We start from the raw sequence: 18,395 nt of genomic DNA on the forward strand, positions 1-18,395 counted from the left end.
CCCAAGTATCCGTTTTCTGTTGTTTTTTTCCAAATTGTACTTTTTAAATTCTTAAAATTGTGATGGATGGTATAGCTGTGCGATCAAATAAATGAATAAACGATAAACAAATGCCTGAAACACATAACTGAATGCATTTGTTAAATACCTGATCAATAAATATTTAGGATGCAATAAGCACAAGAGCTTGCACATGGGCTTTAACTTCCATAATTTAACAGAGGTTTATCGCAAATAACAAAGTTCCTGTAAAAAGAATGAAAAATTAAAGCGACAGCCAGTGCAAAAAACCTTCAAAAATAAATCATAGACGATAAATACCAAAAACAAACAAAAAGAGCTCAGTAGTTTTACTTTTCCATTGAAATAAACTACTGTCACCATTTGATCATACATTTTTTAAGGTGTTTCAAATTATCTTCATAAATTAACTAGTTTAGTTATCACACTGGTAAACTCATTTATGTAGAGCCTTATATTTTATGAAATTCTTTTTTTGTCTTTTGCTTGCATATTTTATTCCACAAAAGTTTTATTTCTTGATGACGAGAGACCCACTTGAAATAAAAATGTATCTCAGAACGGCTGGTATGGGTATTAATACATTTACTGATAAAGAGAGAACAACGTTTCGACCTTTCTACGTCATCTTTAGGTTAAGAAAACTTTCCTAGGTCGAAACATTTTTCTCTCCTTATCAGTAAAAGTGTTAATACCCATACCAGCCGTTCTGAGATACAAAAAAAATTTATTTATCATTTAGGTTAACTAAATGAAGAAAGAGAAATGTTTAATGAAAATAGTTCCATGTTAACGACGGATCGAAATCATATAAAAATCTAGCGACTCTTCAACTCATTACTCAAGCTAACAAATAATGTGGTATGAGTGTTTATGAACGTGAGAATGGAATTTTTCTAGTCTGATGCTGACTGGGCGTTCATGTTCCATAGTTCACGACCCGTTGCTGCAGTATGGCACTTCGACTTTTATAATCTTGGCTACGTTATAAAAATGTCTCTCAAATTATATTATTTAGTTAAGCAACTGTAGCTCCACAATTGGAGTCTATCAGTTTAAAATTAGGGATGGTTAGCGCAGGTCAGCTTTGTTCGAATATCCGAAACAAATAACGTGATCTGATGCATGAAGGCCACAGTACTGAGTCCGAAATATCATCAAATAAAAAACTATTTTAGATAAAAATTCTTTAACTGAGCTTATATTACGTTTTATCAAACAAATAGAATAATTTGTTTTAATTTAGTGGATACATATATAACTATTGTTTTTTTATGTTTTCATATTCATAATATGACATTGAAATGAAAACGCTTTTACTGGAATGGGTTTCTGACAAAGACGATTTTGCAGTAACATAGCCCACTGTCAAAATGGTGAAGGATTCATGATGATGAATACGTTAGTACATGATTACTCTATTTCTCATTCCCGTTAAATTTAATGAAATGTTATGCTTCACTCAGCAAGTACCATCATGTTGAACTTGCACTGCATTCTTATTGTTTGGTCGTTTTAAAAGATTTAATCTTTACCAACATCATTATATTAGTTGGAGTTATTTCATTTTGGTGCTAAAATAACAGGATAAATGTCTGTGAAACAAAACTGTTGTGTTTATATATCTGTGAAACAAAACTGTTGTATATCCGACTTGGAAGGAAAACTGTTTCGTACCTCATTGGACAGTGAAACTATTGTGTATCTTGACGGTCCAATGAACTGATGCTAAGAAGACAGATTAAAACGTCTGCTGTAAAGTGAGATACTGGGGTATTATGAACACTTTCTTAATTTTTTATGGCTCATAAAAAGCTGTGAACTAATAGATGTGTGACGTGATGCATCATTCGAATGTCGCCAGACAATGTTTGCCATCTGGCTATAATGTATAGGAATTTCATCTCGTCTAATCTGTGACATTACACAGATATTGTTATTGTAATAAATGCTCAATATTTCTCTATTACAAGTACTAAAAACTTTGATAGAGGTCAAGGTGAATGGCTATGGAAAGAGAGGTCGACTGCGGAGAAAATTGGCTACAGATTTCACATAGCTGCTACAGTCTAGCTAAAGTAATGGTGTGATGAAAGCATAGGGCAGACGAGCACGGCGAACGTCGACAGCTAATAATCTGGGTGGAGCAGCTGCACGCATATGATAACGATGATGACACGTGCGCTATGCGAAATTAAATATGTAACAAGCCTAAAGCAACCATAAAGTCCTTTAAAACTTTTTATACATTTCTTGTGCTGTGTTGGATGGTCTTAACGTTTTCCGATCTATGACAATTCGCTCATTTCTTCTTGCAGTCATTCCATCTTCGTTCAATGTTCTAAAAACTTCCAACTCTAAGTTCTTCGTACTTTTCACACAACTTTCTGCAGTTTGTCTTTCTCTCAGTAATTTATTTGGTGAGGTTCTATGAAAGAGAGAGGTCTTTATGAATTAACTTGCGTGAATTAATTACAGTATGTGCAAACTGTTGAAATACGTGTAAATTGGTTGAAACCATTTTCTGAGTTGTTTATATATTCATATGTATTAGTTGTTTGGGAGGAACTATTGTGGAACTATTTAAGTGGTATTTTACATTTTCAAGTTATGCCAATCCTCTCTTGTTGGTGGTTTTCGCAATGTTAGAGACAGTTGTCTTTGTTCCGAACTCTGCTTTTTCGAAATATGAACATCCTACCTTGGAAACGCTCTTTCAAATTTCTCCGACTACAGATCTACAGTAAAGATTTAAACTTGTAGTTACTCACCTATATATATTAAGTGCTAGACATGTATCACTAAGAGGAAACTCAATCTTATGTGAGACTAGCGAATTGAAGGTGTATCTCCACCGCAATATGGGTTCTACATCCTCAGTCACCTCCAAAATCTAGGATACATTTTATAATCCAACGTTGTATCTTGTATCCTAGGGTCCCTTTTTTAATAAAAATATATCTGCAGCGAATTAAAAAATTTCATGTTAATGTGTTTTGGTTTATAGCTTGAATATTTTATGGTTATTATATATACATGTATATATACATACATACATACATACATACATACATACATATAATCTTACGTGACCACGGTGGACATTCACATATGTATTCATAATTATTAAATTTAAGTTTATCTTACATATTATATTATACAAACATACAAAGAAAATATCTCTGAATATAATAGTAGTTTTCAGAGGAGACTCATAGCTCGAACAATTTCGAATATTTCACTATTCTTTATTCTCCTGAAAATATTAGTGAACTATTTGAAAGCACTCGAGTTTGGAGTCTTGTTTGAAAAACCATTACAACTTTTCTATGTGATCTTGTGTGCTAACTTATTAACCTGAATATAATACACATAAGTAGGTAGCTGCTTACTTTTTTGAGTTCTCGTGGAAGTCCTGTTATTCTGATTAGCAAACCATTGATTTGGCTAAATTGTTCAGATGTTTCGATTTCTCTAAGTTGAAAACTCGGCGCACGAGAAATATGGATTAGTCTGTGATCCAACCACAACAAACAGTTCTAGTATCAAGGAGTAACTCATAAGGTGTTACGTATTCGTTATAAACAAAAGTTTTCAATCTTCTATACGTGCATAATGTCATAATAATATAGATTAACTGTTCTAATACGTGGAATTGTTGCTAAAGTATCAATGAAATAAAGTTACTATGGTGAGGTCCTGAGTGAACGGTCGATGCAGCCGGAGCTTGAGATAACGAATTGAGCAGAGAGCGTGTGACGTCTACGTTGCCTTGGTAACCTCTGTCATTTAATGATTTTCCTTCCAATATGCTTCTATTTACGCGCACTGCATTCACTAGCAATCAGAATTTAAAATATATACACCAGCTCTTGAAACTTCTTATCGTTCATTTCCACAGCTCTGCAAATAACTACTACTTAAATAGCCCGGACCTTCGTTAATCATAATTTCCTGAAACAATGAAATCTAATACACTAACGTTGAAGAGCAGTCTATAGAAGAAGAAAAAAATGATATTCTTGAAAACCACAACGTATCTTATTATTGCATGATTCGTAACGTTTTTCCTTCGAAAAAAGACTCATTGTTATGACTATGTCGGTCTATTTTACCACTACATATAAATTAACGTGTTCGGCACAGACATCCGGCATGGTTTCCGCTATATACCATAATTTCACTTGGTCAACAACTTGACACACTAACCTCCAAATACGACCTAAATTAAATGTAAACAGCATCAAGAAATGCGCGTGATTATAACAGGAAGTTGTGTAACTAAAGAACAAGAAGCCTATCTAATGACGAATGAGGTTGCGCTACAGTTTTGAATGTTTTAGAACCGATATCCCTAAATTGACGTAAGAACTACTGTATTTAGATGAAAATACATGACTCAAAACAAGTCTGGCGTCATAGATAAACCCACTGTTAAGACTAAAAAAATAATAAATGTCTTATGTAACTCTTATAACTAACAAATCCAATCATATAGTTTCAGCCAGAATGAGTACTGAGCACGCACTAAACAGTAATAATGAGCTCTTCCATGCAAAATCTATGCTAAATTGATTATAATTAATATTAATATTGGAAGGAGAGGCGATAAGGGGAAACCGTTTAAGGTTGAAGCTACCCCAAAATGTTCCTTAGGCTCGCACATCGCTTCCCCATTCAAATAAAAATGTTTACTCTTAAATCTGGTTCACTTTCTAAATAACACAGTGTGTGTGTGTCAACAAGATGTAGTGTATAGATAGCCCCATCAATTTTTTTTTTATGTAGCATACCTCAACCCCTTAATCGAGAAGAGTTTAGTGCCGTCCCTGTATATTAGGAGCCTTTATCAAGGACCGTACCAAGGACTGGACTCCTTGACGCTGAGCAAATAAGACGTGTGTTCTCTCACTGCCTTGCCAACATTGATGTTTTCATTGCCCGGACCCACCACGCCGATCTCGCCACTTGTCCTGCCGGTAATCGTCGACGGTCTACTACCACACCTCCCGCCTCTGCAAATAGCTACTTTTATTGCCCAGGCCAAGCCCGGTGCTTCCATAGACCCTTCCAGAACACGGATTCTTCGCCGTGGAGGTATTCTCCTCCAGCCGTCAACGCCTACAGAACAAGAATACTTTTGCGAGCCATGGAACACTCAAATTAATATCAGATGCTTGCTGATCAAAAGCCGAACAAGCCTTTTCTCTGTTTTCCTGAGAGGAATACACCCTTTCATACACCCAAGCGAAATCAAATGCGCCATCGAAAACCAAAGAAAGTCCGAGATGTACGCCGTCCACCGAATCTTCTCGAAATCCACCAAATAAGCTACTAATTTCGTGAAAATAGTCACAACCTCCAAACATATCGCCGATACTATTCTACGTAGTGGATGCTACTATCATATATTTCACTTTAGTGCCGAACGTCCCCGACGTCGCCCAACCAAACCAAGGCCACCCAAGCTCCAGTCTCGCAAGCTAACATAACACCTAATCCGCCCATTGACCCCCCACGACTTATAAATCATTCATCCGACAAATGTACCCAAACATTTTCCTGTAGTAAAATAACACAGAGCACTCAAACTATCACTCAGGAGACCAAAACAAGCGAAGCCTCAACTTCTTCCAATCATTTCCAAACAGAAGATGTAGATACTCAAACTAATATAGCCGTGAATCAACAACGAACCCAAACCCCAGGAAACATGCGACTCACGAGAGCCTCCTCTAAGTTACTACAGGAAGAAGCTCAGCCTACTCCTTCATCCAAGACACCCATGGATCCCGAGTCTTTCCTTCAGCGCCGAATTGTATTCAGCAGATTCAGGAAAAATATACTCTTTTCGCCTTTGGAAAATACCACTGAGCTCGAGCTGGAATCAGACACATGCTTCCCAGAAGATCCGTCACGTCCTTTCTAACATTCGTCTCCTTTGTTTAATTTGCGCCCTAGTTACAATTGATGTTTGCACATCTCTGTGTTATTGTTATTGTTACCTTATGTCTTTATTAATTAATCCTTGTATTTTTTTTATTTCCTTACAGCTCTTCTTCCGGGCACCGTCAGGGCCTTTTTATTCGGCGCCCTGGCCGTGAAAGTGGGTTTTCTCGGGGTACTCCTGTTTTCCCCCACAGCAAAAGTTTCGTTTCATAGGATCTATAGATCCCAGCCCTGAAAAGAGCCCAGTTTGAACGCATCATAATTATAACAAGTAAGTATTATAATTATAGTATCAAAATTCTGGTTAGCCAAAATCATGAGTTTAAACTATGTTGATGTACTGTGTTTGCATCTCTCTGCTCATTCCACTTCGACCATATTTATGCCAAGAAATTCTTTGGACGCTTGTGAATGGTGTGCTAATCCTCTCCCCGCGCTCTTTGCTTTCTCTCAGGCTCGTCGGCCCGCTTCGCAGCTTTTTCTGACGCCCCTCAACTAGATACACAAAACTGTCAACTCCACAGGGTCATTTCACACTGTCACTCTAGATTAACTAACAATGTGCCACTCCAGTTTAGTTATCAAGTTTCGAAATCAGGTGACTAATTTACCTAAGCTTCGTGTGGGGTGATGAGAAACAATAGTTTCTGACCGCCCCGGGTTATTTTTCGTTCCCCGAAGGGGAACGAAATAATAAGTTAACCTAAATACCTACCCAGTATCAACTACAACCGTACCAAGAATTAATCTTCCACTAACACTTGAATAGAAAATTCATTCATCCAAACATGAGAACTGTTCAATTTTCAGAACAGCTGTGAAGTTGGACGATAGCAAAATATACTGAAGAGTGCTCTTTAATACAAGTAGAGATCCTACTTAAATGAATAAATTATTACTAAGTTATCACAAGGTGTCGTTCTTGACTATGAACAACTCGGTCTTACATTATAATTATATATATGCATACAATAATCCAAGTCTTATACTTCATTTATACATATAAATATATATATATATGCAATAATTCACGTACAGGACACGTGGATACGTTACTTTTGATGTTACATACGTAAATTCGTTCATGTGTTTTACACTATGCGCAAGAATAAAATACATGAATTGGGAATTTGAGATGTTGACGTACGAAGTATAATTCTCATTGTTAGTTTTTGCTACCTCAAGGTACGATGGGGACATAACTTTTCTACTACTCTAAGAAAATAATACTTCTGATTTTTGAAACTGAAATACTCGTGAACTCGCGAATTTTCTACTAATGAGGTGAAAACAACTAGTCTGCATCAAGAGAAATCGTGGTATTGTCCAATGTTTTCATTGATGCCATAGAAACCTATGATCGATATGGCAGTTTTAACTAGTCATAAGCAGGTGAAGGTATCTAATCAAAATAGAACCACTGATTTTAACTTACGTATCATAAAAAAAAAGCAACGTGCACGAAGTACTTTCATTAGTTTTAACGTAAAACGGTCAGTTGTTCGGGTTGAATTTTTTCATAAGATTACAGTTTTCTATAATATTTTGTTAACATTTATGCTCTGTACAAGCTGTAGATTAAACACATTTGATACATCTAAATAACGACTACTCTTGACTGCTTTTAACTGCACTAAACTTTATGCTCATGCGAATGGATTTTCATGATTAAGAAACAGAAGACACTGGTCTTGGAGAATAGTAGATGATTTACAATTTTTCTATACTAAACAGTTAAAAAGAACGCTAAAAATAAACTTCACAATATCATTCATTCGGTCCAAACACAAAAATTTTACTTTTTAACTAATTTATAGTATTCAAATATACTAATGTTCAACGGAAAAGTAAACTTAGGATTAAACTGTTAAACGAAGAATAAATTGAACACAGACAAACAAAAAGTTTAGTGTTAAACACAAAATTCATGATTAATAAACACAATTTTCTGTCATCCAAACTGGCATTTTGTCTTCTTTTTTATCTTCTGGCTCCTGAAATTGAAAGAAAATCAAGTGAGAAGAGATTGAAACACCAAGAGCACGCACAAAAATCAAGAGAAAGAAATATGGAAACACCCGAGCTAAATATCCCATCCAAACTAAGAAAGTCTAACATCTCACAAGTTGATGGGTTACATATTTCACTCAATATTCTATACACAGTCTGAAGCCAAGAAAGTTGTAGAAGTTTTTGTATTACCTGTTTGAATAGGCTACTTTCCTGAAAACCATACAGAAAGACATATAAGCTGGTTTAAAACTCAAGGACAAAGATCACAGTATGGAAAATGATAAGTACATTTTACAACTTTGAGACATCTAATCGACAAGAATTGGATTAATTACACGCAGAAACTATACGGAAATTTAGACAAAAGTGTGACAATAGTAAATCGAAATAAAGACATATTCTATACAATATGCAAACGTGAAATTCCTGACTATTTTAGTCATTACTCAATATATTTCTTTGTTTGAAGTTGTTAATATTCGTTCAATCAATACTAAAATCTTTATGCAACACATGGTTTGCAAATGCCAGTTATTTATTCATTTATCCTTTTTATCGTTCCAAAATTCAATTTACTACAATTACAATTAATTTCATAAATTCTTTAAGACAGATTCCTGCAACAAGTCTTACCCGAGCTGACACAAGCAAGGTGTGGCATTTTTAAAGAGTGAGAATTGATGAATTTAAAACATAAGCCATCTACGCGTTTCAGGGTATGCAAGATAATCAAAAAGGATTTTCACTTCGAAACAAAGCCAACAGGGTATGAATTAACCGAGATAAAGCTTCCAGTTATACACCCCATTAAACTCAAAAGTTATCTTATTACCAAGTTCGGGCGTGATTGTCGTTTCACACAAACAGACAAATTGATATACAAAATAAAAACCCTCCATTTATAAGATTGAAAAAATTGAGCAGAGGTTGGGGCATTTAATCTGCATGCATGCTCCCCTTGGAGATCTTGTCTGCTGATTAAAACCTGATAATCACTGGAGGTGACTTGTTGCGTTAAATGCTTGAAACCTCTTATCAATGAACTGTGGTGGCTGAACATCCCTTGGAAGGTGTGCAATATCTAGTTAAATACCTGGAGCACTGTACCATCGCTGGTTGCTCTGCTGATCTTCATCTCCTAGGAAGCACATCATACGATGTTCAAATAATGTTTGCAAAATTTAATAATCACAACATTTATTGATGGGCGGGGTTAAAAGTCTTAATATTAAATAGTGACATATTCTGGTTAATCAGTAACTAGTATCTTATGGACCTTACAGGAGCAAGTATAGATCCAGTTAGATGGTTCTGTGACTCAGAGTACCTTTGATACAGTGTATGTTTGATAAGAAGTTGTAGATATGTAGCAAAGATAGTACAGACTCTGTTTCTGGTGTGTCTGCAGCGGCTTGTGGGATTACTGTATCTGACTGATTGGCTTGAGTTCTAGAATTTGGACCAGTATCATTAATAACATCAGTAGAAGTTCAAATAACTGTGGTTTTAGCCAGCAGAAGATCTTCCATTGGTTCATAATTATTTTTACTCAGACATAGAATAAACTCCAAAGTTTTGAACATTTTCAAAACCTCCTCAAATCCCCATTAATCTGATACCAAAACTTCTGGTCAAATATTATGAAAAAGAAAAATAGCCAGAAGATTCAAGACTTTAATGCTAAAAGTTAATGTCAGTATTGAAATTCGCATAAAGAGGTATTAGAAACTGAGTGTTAAAACCATATTAAAAATGAAGTGTTGTTTCTATAAACATGTATATTTATATATATATGCACATATATACTATTAATTTATAAAAATGTCTCTCCCCGTCACACTAAACATGCTCACCCTTTCATTCGTGAGGACATTATAATGTGACGGTCAGTCCCACTATTCGTTGGTAAAAGTGTAGCCCAAGAGTTGGCGGTGGGTGGTGATGACTAGCTGCCTTCCCTCTAGTCTTACACCGCTAAATTAGGGACAACATCATTTCTCGGTATCCAAGAAGGTAATGTCCGCTTTAATGGACAATCCCTGAAATTCCTGATACAGGCCCTCAAATTGTTTTAGTGTGTGTATGTGAAGAAGCGTATGGCAATAGAAAAGATACATGTGTATAGCGACTGGTTTGAACGTTTCAAGATTTAACGGGATAGTCTCCATGAGGCTTCAAGGCGCTACCAAGATAGCATGCGTAGTTTCGCCTATAATTAGTTGCCTTAGCCCATAACATCCACACAACCAGATGGTGTAAATTGGATCAGGCCCGACATGGTCAGGTGGTTAGGGCGCTCAGCTCGTAATCTTAGGGTCGCGGGTTAGAATCCCCGTCACACTAAACGCGCTCGCCCTTTCAGCCGAGGTAGCATTAAAATGTGACAGTCAATAACACTATTCGTGTGTGTGTGTGTTTATTATAGCAAAGCCACAACAGACTATCTGCTGAGTCCACCGAGGGGAATCGAACCTCTGATTTTAACGTTGTAAATCCGTAGACTTACCATTATACTAGCTGGGACCCACTATTCATTGGTAAAAGAGTTACCCAAGAGTTGACGGTTGGTAGTATTGAATAGCTGCCTTCCCTCTAGTAATACACTGCTTAGTTAGGGACAACTAGTGCAGGCAGCCCTGTGTAGCTTTGCGCAAAATTCAAAAAACGAATAAATCAAACAAAATGTAGCGTTAATTTCTGACAGATATAGTTACTACGCACAAATAAAAGTATGTATAAATGAATTCACAATATATATATGTGTATATCAGACGTCATTTTAATCAAGTTGCTTTTTCGCTTCTTTACTCAGGTGAGTTTTAGAACTTCTTCAATTTAAAAAGGAAACAATAAGGGCTTTCCTAAGTCATATCATGTTAGTTAAAGATAAGTGAGATCTAGTTGTCTCATTGTGGTCAGCCCAGTTTTCTCACAGCTGATGGAACTTCGTATATACATAGAAAGGTACAAGAACGATATACCACATTCGTAGTAGATACAGTAATGACAAGAGCACATCAGGCTTTCCAACTAAAACTACCACGTTGGCTAGTGAATAACAACTTTATTCTGGCAAATAGCATATAGGTGGATGTTAAATGAGAGATACGTTTCTGATTATGTCTGTGTAACATCACTCACAGAATAAGTGTTTATCATTGACGTAGGTTCTAGCACTGGTATCCTTTGGATGAATGCCTTATGGATCCTGTTGGTTAATTTTACCTGTGGAACAAGTGATCAGAATTCTGTGGAAAAGTTACAATAGCTAGGTCAGGTCCAATAAAAGTAGATTGCACCAGTGTACATAAAAGAGGAAACTATAGAAATCCTATGTATACAATAGTGGTTTCTAGTTCGCTATAGATAAAGTCTAGTGTACCAGTGATGTGTAATGTGGTCATAGAACTTATACATGATTTTAGCTGTTTCCTGTCCAAAATACGGGCAGCATTAGCTTGGTCTGTTTTCTCTCGGAGGAGGATGAAATTCCAGTGATGCTTTGTAATTATAGGCAACCAGTTATTCAACTTGCAACTGGAATAGTTATCAGCTTGGAAAGCAAAGTGGAAATAATCAAGGCTGGTGATTATCCAAGAACAAGTGCTCATGGCCAACTCACCTGAGTCTGTTGATGGAATATGTGCAACCAGAGTGAACCCAAAGTAGTGACTACAATTTAGTAATTTGTTGTTTGAATATCCCATTATATTTGTGAGACCATATGAAGATGTAATTAGAGAACAATAGCTCAACATTGCATAGATACATGATATGCATGCCTAATTAAACAACCATCATGTTTTCCTTCATGCAGTACTATGAATGTAGCTGGTACTGAGATATAATGGATACTAAAGGATTATATCTATCTAACCTTTGGTATTTTCAGTTAGAGCTGATTTCTCCTAAGAGAATATTGGAAGATTCAAAAAGACATTTACTGTGAAAAAACTTAGTAACTCTCTAACTCTTGGGTGCATGAGAATAATGTATAATCACAGAAAAAACATTCTTTATAAGAATACAAACAAGTTTTATGTGTATCTTATGTATCACAATACACAGTCACGTTTATTGAAAAGTTATGTTTAAAGTTGTTCTGTGATATCATTGGTTGACTAAATCAGGTGAGTCTGCGTATTAGATTGAATCAATCTTACGTTACTGATTTATGTCAGACTTTCAAAGAGTGACTGACACCAACCATGTGACTGGCCGTTCCTAATGAAACGTAAGGATAGATATAAACTCAAGAGATCACCTAACTACCAGTGGAAAAGGTGACCATCTAACTTTACACACTACAAATGATCATGTGGCTATCGTAACAGCGCAGAAAAACGAAAACATTTTACTCTAGATGAATGATAAGAGACAGTAGGTAATAAAGCAAAAATAGTTCAACAGCCTTCTTTACTAACGTCTTATGTGGAAACTGCACAGAAATGCACAAATAACAAGTATAGCGAAAAGCTCCGATAATAATATTAGATGATTGTAAGTTATACCAGCATACGCATTCTTATGTCTACTATTATATTATTTACAACTACAGCTAACATGATACGCGTCTTCCGCTGTAAAGCTTTTTCTTAATATTTATTGGATAATTTTTGTAGTTCTTTTCAGACATATTTCTAACTATCTGGCTGCCTTAATTTAACAAAAAAATTGTTTTTTTTAAGTATTAACATCTCTCGATTAATAGCAGAATTAATGGAGGTGAACTGTTACAAAATTAATAGAGTCTATTTACACATATTATTGTATTGTACATACCGATGCCTAAAGTGCAAGATTCAAATGCAAATCTCACGACCATCGCAAACTAGTTCAACTCAACCAGTCTCTCAGATTTCTCAGAATTACATCTTCCTCTACCAGTTCCGAGGCAATCATCAATTTCTCCACCAACGACACCTTTCACACAGCCAGCTACCTCCAACATCATATCTGCTTCGCTCATCTCCAACAGTAGCATATGTCCGATTCAATACATGACACATAACAGGCTGTATTTACATTTCATATGGTCGTAATCTTACAAAACATTAATAAACACAGAGGATAGTTTATATAAAAATTATTTATACATATATGAATAAATATTAATTTTAATATTTTTACTTTCAGGAAATACTAGGAATATAGCTGGTATTAAGATATAATTAATGCTATGGGATAGGAATATACGAGCTTTGGAGAATCCATAGCTACTTCTATTAGAGATTGAAAAAGAGAAGGTGATGTTCTGTGATACTTTAAACAGAAGAACATGATAATTTAAATGAATACCTTTCCCTTCTCATGAACATATTAACATCTGGATACGTTCTTAAAGTTTCATTCACTTAGCACTTTTACTCTTGTATCTGGGCATGAGAGTAGATTTAAGAAAGATTTCGGATTTACAATGCTAAAATCAGGGCCTCGATTCTCCTTGGTAGGCACAACAGATACCCGTATTTAGCTTTGCTATAAGAAAACCACACACAGAGACTGATTATCAGGGGATAGGACGATCACGTAGACGAAGAGCCTCTTACTGAAAGTAGTATTTTTTGTTTTTCATGCTATTGTATGTTATTATCCAATGAAAAGTATGGACAATCACTTGAATATTACAAAATAAGACAGCTAGAGCTAGTAAATAAAATACTTATTACTTCAACAGCTTGCACAACTGAAAATGATAACAAACGGATCGAGATTCAACTGAAAGGACATTGCAACCTGTGCTTTATGAGTTGTTGAGCAAAACTCAATTGAGAGAAGATATCCACTGGTTCAAAAATCAGTCACTGAAAGAATATTGAAACTCTTGCTTTCTGAGCTGCTAAGTAATTTTCTGATGCAATATGTTAGATGACATTTCGAGAGAATTGTTCTCTTCATCTAGCTGAGTACCAGAAGTTTAATGAAACACATCCAATGATCCTTGCTAAATTATCTTGAGTACACTTAGCTACATGTATATATATATATAACGTCTTTATGCTCAATCAGTGAGTTGTTGGCTTTTGTATATATATCAAGAGACACTATCATGTGTCTTGCGGCCAAAAAAACAACCTACACAACACACTGTGTATTATGAACAGGAATAATAGTTTAGCGATTTTCTACTTTATGTAACTTGGACTGTAGTACTCCAATGTACCATACGTTTTCAGTGAATGTTCTCTACTTCACATACTAAATTTCAAGAAATGTCTGAGATATATCATATCCAATTCTGATTGAGTTTCTTTTTTTACACCACACCAAAAGTACGGAAACTTCATTTGATAGAAGAGCATACTTAACTTTTGTGGATTTTCAAATTTGGTACACTGATATATTTTTGCATCCTACTATTACAAGTCTCATTTTGTGTAACTATAAGCCACAAATGCAAAGTTATTCAACAAAATCCGCTTAAATTTAACTCCATTAAATTTAAATTTAATGTTTTACGCACGCAGAAGGTTACGAGAGCGATCGGTCTAACATTTTTATCACAGCTTCGGTTAAGAATAAAAGTGAACCATTTTTAGTTATTTGTCATTCGGATCAAAGACAGAAGATTTAGAGCAGTAGAACTATAAGGTGAAAGGAACGTGCAGATATATAAGTATTAATTAGGCCAAATAAACTAGATTAGCAGTTTTTAGCTCAAGTTTTCAAAAGAACCATACGGGTATACAGTGTTTCTTGTTTATTTATTGCCAACTTTCAGCACATATTTAATAAATTTTATAAAATTATTCTAATTAAAGAAAGTTTAGCGTCATGTGATAATAGCTTAAGCAATTAGCATAAGTTATGATGCTTGATATGGTTGTACCGATTGTATAGGCGTAATGACAATAAACTATTAAACTATATTTTATGATGATAGTATAAATGAAGCTATAACATTTTTGCAAAGAAGAAAAGCTACCATCATATATTTAAAAGACACTGATTTGTTCTGTGAAGGTATAGGCCTGAATGTAGTTCCAAATAATGGATTGTTATCCTAAAGCTAATGAGTGTTATTACCGAGTGTCACTTTCTTATATGATGTGAGTTTCTTGGTGTGCATTGATAAAAAGTCATAATATCTTATCAAAACACCTATGGTGTGAAAACAAAGTTTCTCCCAAAAAGGATTCAGTGCACAATTCATAAGAATGAAATCAAAATTAGCAGGCACACTGGTAGCTACACTTACAGAATTGACAATTTTCTGTAAATTTCTTATCAATGCTATAACTGTATCTACTAGTTTGGCCGCCAATTTTGACTTCATTCCTTTAAGTCGCATATGAATCCTTATTTTGGTTACACATTTTTTCACACCTAAGTTGGATTTTATTAACTTGTTACATATACTGTAGTGACAGTATAAATAGTAAAAGAATTTCAACTGAAAAATACTAGCACATCTGAAGTCTGCCAGTGATTATTTATTTGTTTACACCTGAAAAAAAACTTGTTAAATTTGATGCCTGATAGATAGTGCACATTGCAGATTATAACTATTGAGATGTAACTTTGTGAAAGGTAACCTTAAATGGCTATTGAAATGACTTGTACATCTGTTATAAGCTTCTGGTACGAGTAAAAATAAAAAGTAGGTAAATAAATAAGTATATATATATATATATACATATGTGTGTGTGTAATCTTACATGCTTCTATGAACGTTACAACATGAGTGTCATATAACATGAGTTGACCAATAACACAAAGAACATATCTGTTAAGCTAAATGTGAATGGAAATAAAAACTTGTGATACGAAGTTAACTGTAAATACTAACACTGGAGATATTATACTATGTAACATAAATTTTGTTCCTGGATAATATATGTTATTTTTTAATTACTTATGTTGTAAAAGTACAGAAAATGGCCATTGTTCCCTTCAAACTTTGCTTTTGCGACCTGGATAATGAAATTTAGAAATTAACCAATTTTCTGTGTAAAATCGGGCAAATTTGCACATTTTTATTTACATAGGTCTGAATAAAACAACATATGAATCAAGATTTACATGTATTTATACTAAAGCGATACAAAAATGAACAAAAATTTTTAGAAGTGAGTAGTTTTTCGAGATTTGTGACTGTAATGTAAATCCCTTTCACGCATCAGCCCCCAAATATAGTCTCCCATCATGTTTTCGTCATACGCTCCGGGGTCAGAAAAGCAAAGTTCGAAGAGAAAAATAGGTATTTTCCATTCACAATTGGCATAAGCAATTGAGCAAAACACTTTCTGCCCAGGGACAAGAAAAAGTAAAAATTTTGTCACATAGTGTTATAGAAGATAAAGTTCGCCAGTTTTTACTTGTTTTTTCATTAATTCTAGTGAGAAAAAGTTTACATTTTGACATTGAAATGTTCAGCAAGTAGTAAATTTTCGTCGAATAGATTAATAGAACAACTCAACCCAAATCTGAAAGAAAACCAATTTCACCTAGTGTTTTTTCAGAAGAGTGGTGCAAGACGTTTCGATTGAATCAACTCAAAATGTTTATGAGTGAATGAATTTATCAACAGTAGATTAAATTCACAGAAAATAGCTTGGATATTAAGTGTAAAGTTGGTTGTACCCTGTATTTTATAAACACATAGTCTTACTGAATACTTTTTTCGCATTGTACCAGTATAATATGCAGTCAAATATGTATTAAAATGCAGGCTGTAAGTATTCTGCTAGAAGTAAAAATTTGCTGTCTCATCTGGATAGTTCTAAACTTGTATTTGGAAGTAGATATAACAGAGATGCGATGTAAATGTTAATAGATTTCCACGATCAGAAATTATAGGTTATTACTCCTGGATGAACTGATGTATGTGGAAACCAGTTTCTGAAGAGTTGATTCCCATTCTTTCTGTTCATGTAATAATTAGACTGTTGTGGAAGAGATAAGATTGGACCGGAGGGTAAGCTGTGTTATCGGTTTTTACGGGAACAGCGGCAGTGAGAAACACACCTATATGTATTAGTGAATCAGAGACCCAGTGAACTCTGGTGGCCTGAATCAACCACTGGCGTGACTTTAGATTGAAAAATAATGTTCGCACTCTTTCGTATTGTGAGCCTGACTTGACTATCTATGTTAAAGGGTTTATCAGCGTGAATTAGTTTTTATGTTAAAGGGTTTCGGTCATAATTGTAAATTTCTTTGTTAAACGGTGTTTGAATTTATAGTGTAGAGTGTATTCTGCCTTGTTTCCTTTTTCATTGGCCAGGCATGACCAAGTGGTTAAGGTGCTCAACTTGCAATCTGATGGTTGCGGGTTCGAATCCCGGTCACACCAAACACGCTCGCCCTTTCAACCGCGGAGGTGTTATAATGTGACGGTTAATCCCACTATTCGTTGATAAAAGAGTAGCGGTGGGTGATGATGACTAGCTGCCTTCCCTCTAGTCTTACACTGCTAAATTAGGGACGGCTAGCGCAGATAGCCCTCGTGTAGCTTTGCGCGAAATTCAAAACAAACCTTTTTTATTTACTTGTACAAGAAAACATTTTTTTTTCTATTACTCATTTATGTGAAAAATGTACATTTGAGTTTCAAGACATTTTTGGTTTCTTTTTTATTAAATTGCAGAATCTAGTTAATATACATTGTGTTTCTTGTAGAGTGACTGAAAATTGATTTTATTTCTGTAAAGGTTTTCCACCATACTACTACGTCTTTGTTAAAAGGTTTAATTATTTTTTATCAGTTTATGTAATATGTTGTGTTAAAGAATTCTAGTTTCCGTTATCTTGAAACATATCAAGTGAAATCAATTATATTCATTATTTGTTTAATTGGTTGTCAATAAAAGGCGTGATTTTGTGCTAATCAGTTAATTAGGTATCATTATTAAGGGGTTTGACTGTGTAGTGTTATCTAGATAATATGTTTGTCTAGTATTAATAATTAATGTGCTATACATCTTTATTTGAGAGTTTGTTTATCTTTTTTTCCCGTATAATAAGGTACTTTAGTTAGTAGTTGATGAATCAATCAATGTTAAAGTTTCTTTGTTACTTCATGTGGTTTAACAATTATTATTTATTGTATCAGTATTAAAGAGAGATTGATTTAGATCTCAACGAGGACAATTCTTGTAATTTTGACTCAACTGTTATTGTTGTTAAGATCATTCTTATAACATAAATTTCAGATTGTATCTATGAGGTTCTTGTTTTTTGTGATTATGTTTTTGGCTATATGCACTGTATTACTGTAAAAGAGATATTATTGTATTTATGACTGTATAACTGAATCCTTTGGGCATTTTAAGAGTGATGAACAAATTTCACTATTCAATTAGAATAGCCTATAAGTTGGAGATGAATGGTGTTGACTAGCTGTCTTTCATCTACTTTATACTTTAACATTGGGATGACTAGAACAGATAGATTTTGTGCAATGTTCAACA

The 18,395-nt window shown here is 34.6% G+C and overlaps 2 protein-coding genes across 4 annotated transcripts in view; one reads left to right on the plus strand and one right to left on the minus strand.

The window, feature by feature from the left end:
• Nucleotides 1-4,241, minus strand: part of LOC143224624 (GTP-binding protein Di-Ras2-like) — a 34,103-nt gene extending 29,862 nt beyond the window's left edge. Inside the window, exons 1-2 of one of the 3 annotated variants that reach the window (XM_076452768.1) lie at nucleotides 3,414-4,241; nucleotides 2,793-2,962 (exon numbers count right to left, since the gene is read on the minus strand). The gene's annotated coding sequence lies outside the window, so the exon portion shown is untranslated. Of the gene's footprint in view, nucleotides 1-2,792; nucleotides 2,983-3,413 lie in introns of all 3 variants that reach the window. The other 2 variants (XM_076452761.1, XM_076452760.1) reach the window with 2 other exon arrangements.
• The window catches only part of LOC143233158 (uncharacterized), a 144,207-nt gene that overhangs the window by 53,744 nt on the left and 72,068 nt on the right, over nucleotides 1-18,395 (plus strand). The gene's annotated exons all lie outside the window — the stretch shown is intronic.

The sequence above is a fragment of the Tachypleus tridentatus genome, chromosome 1 (genome assembly GCF_004210375.1).
Source record: "Tachypleus tridentatus isolate NWPU-2018 chromosome 1, ASM421037v1, whole genome shotgun sequence".
NCBI lineage: Eukaryota > Metazoa > Arthropoda > Merostomata > Xiphosura > Limulidae > Tachypleus > Tachypleus tridentatus.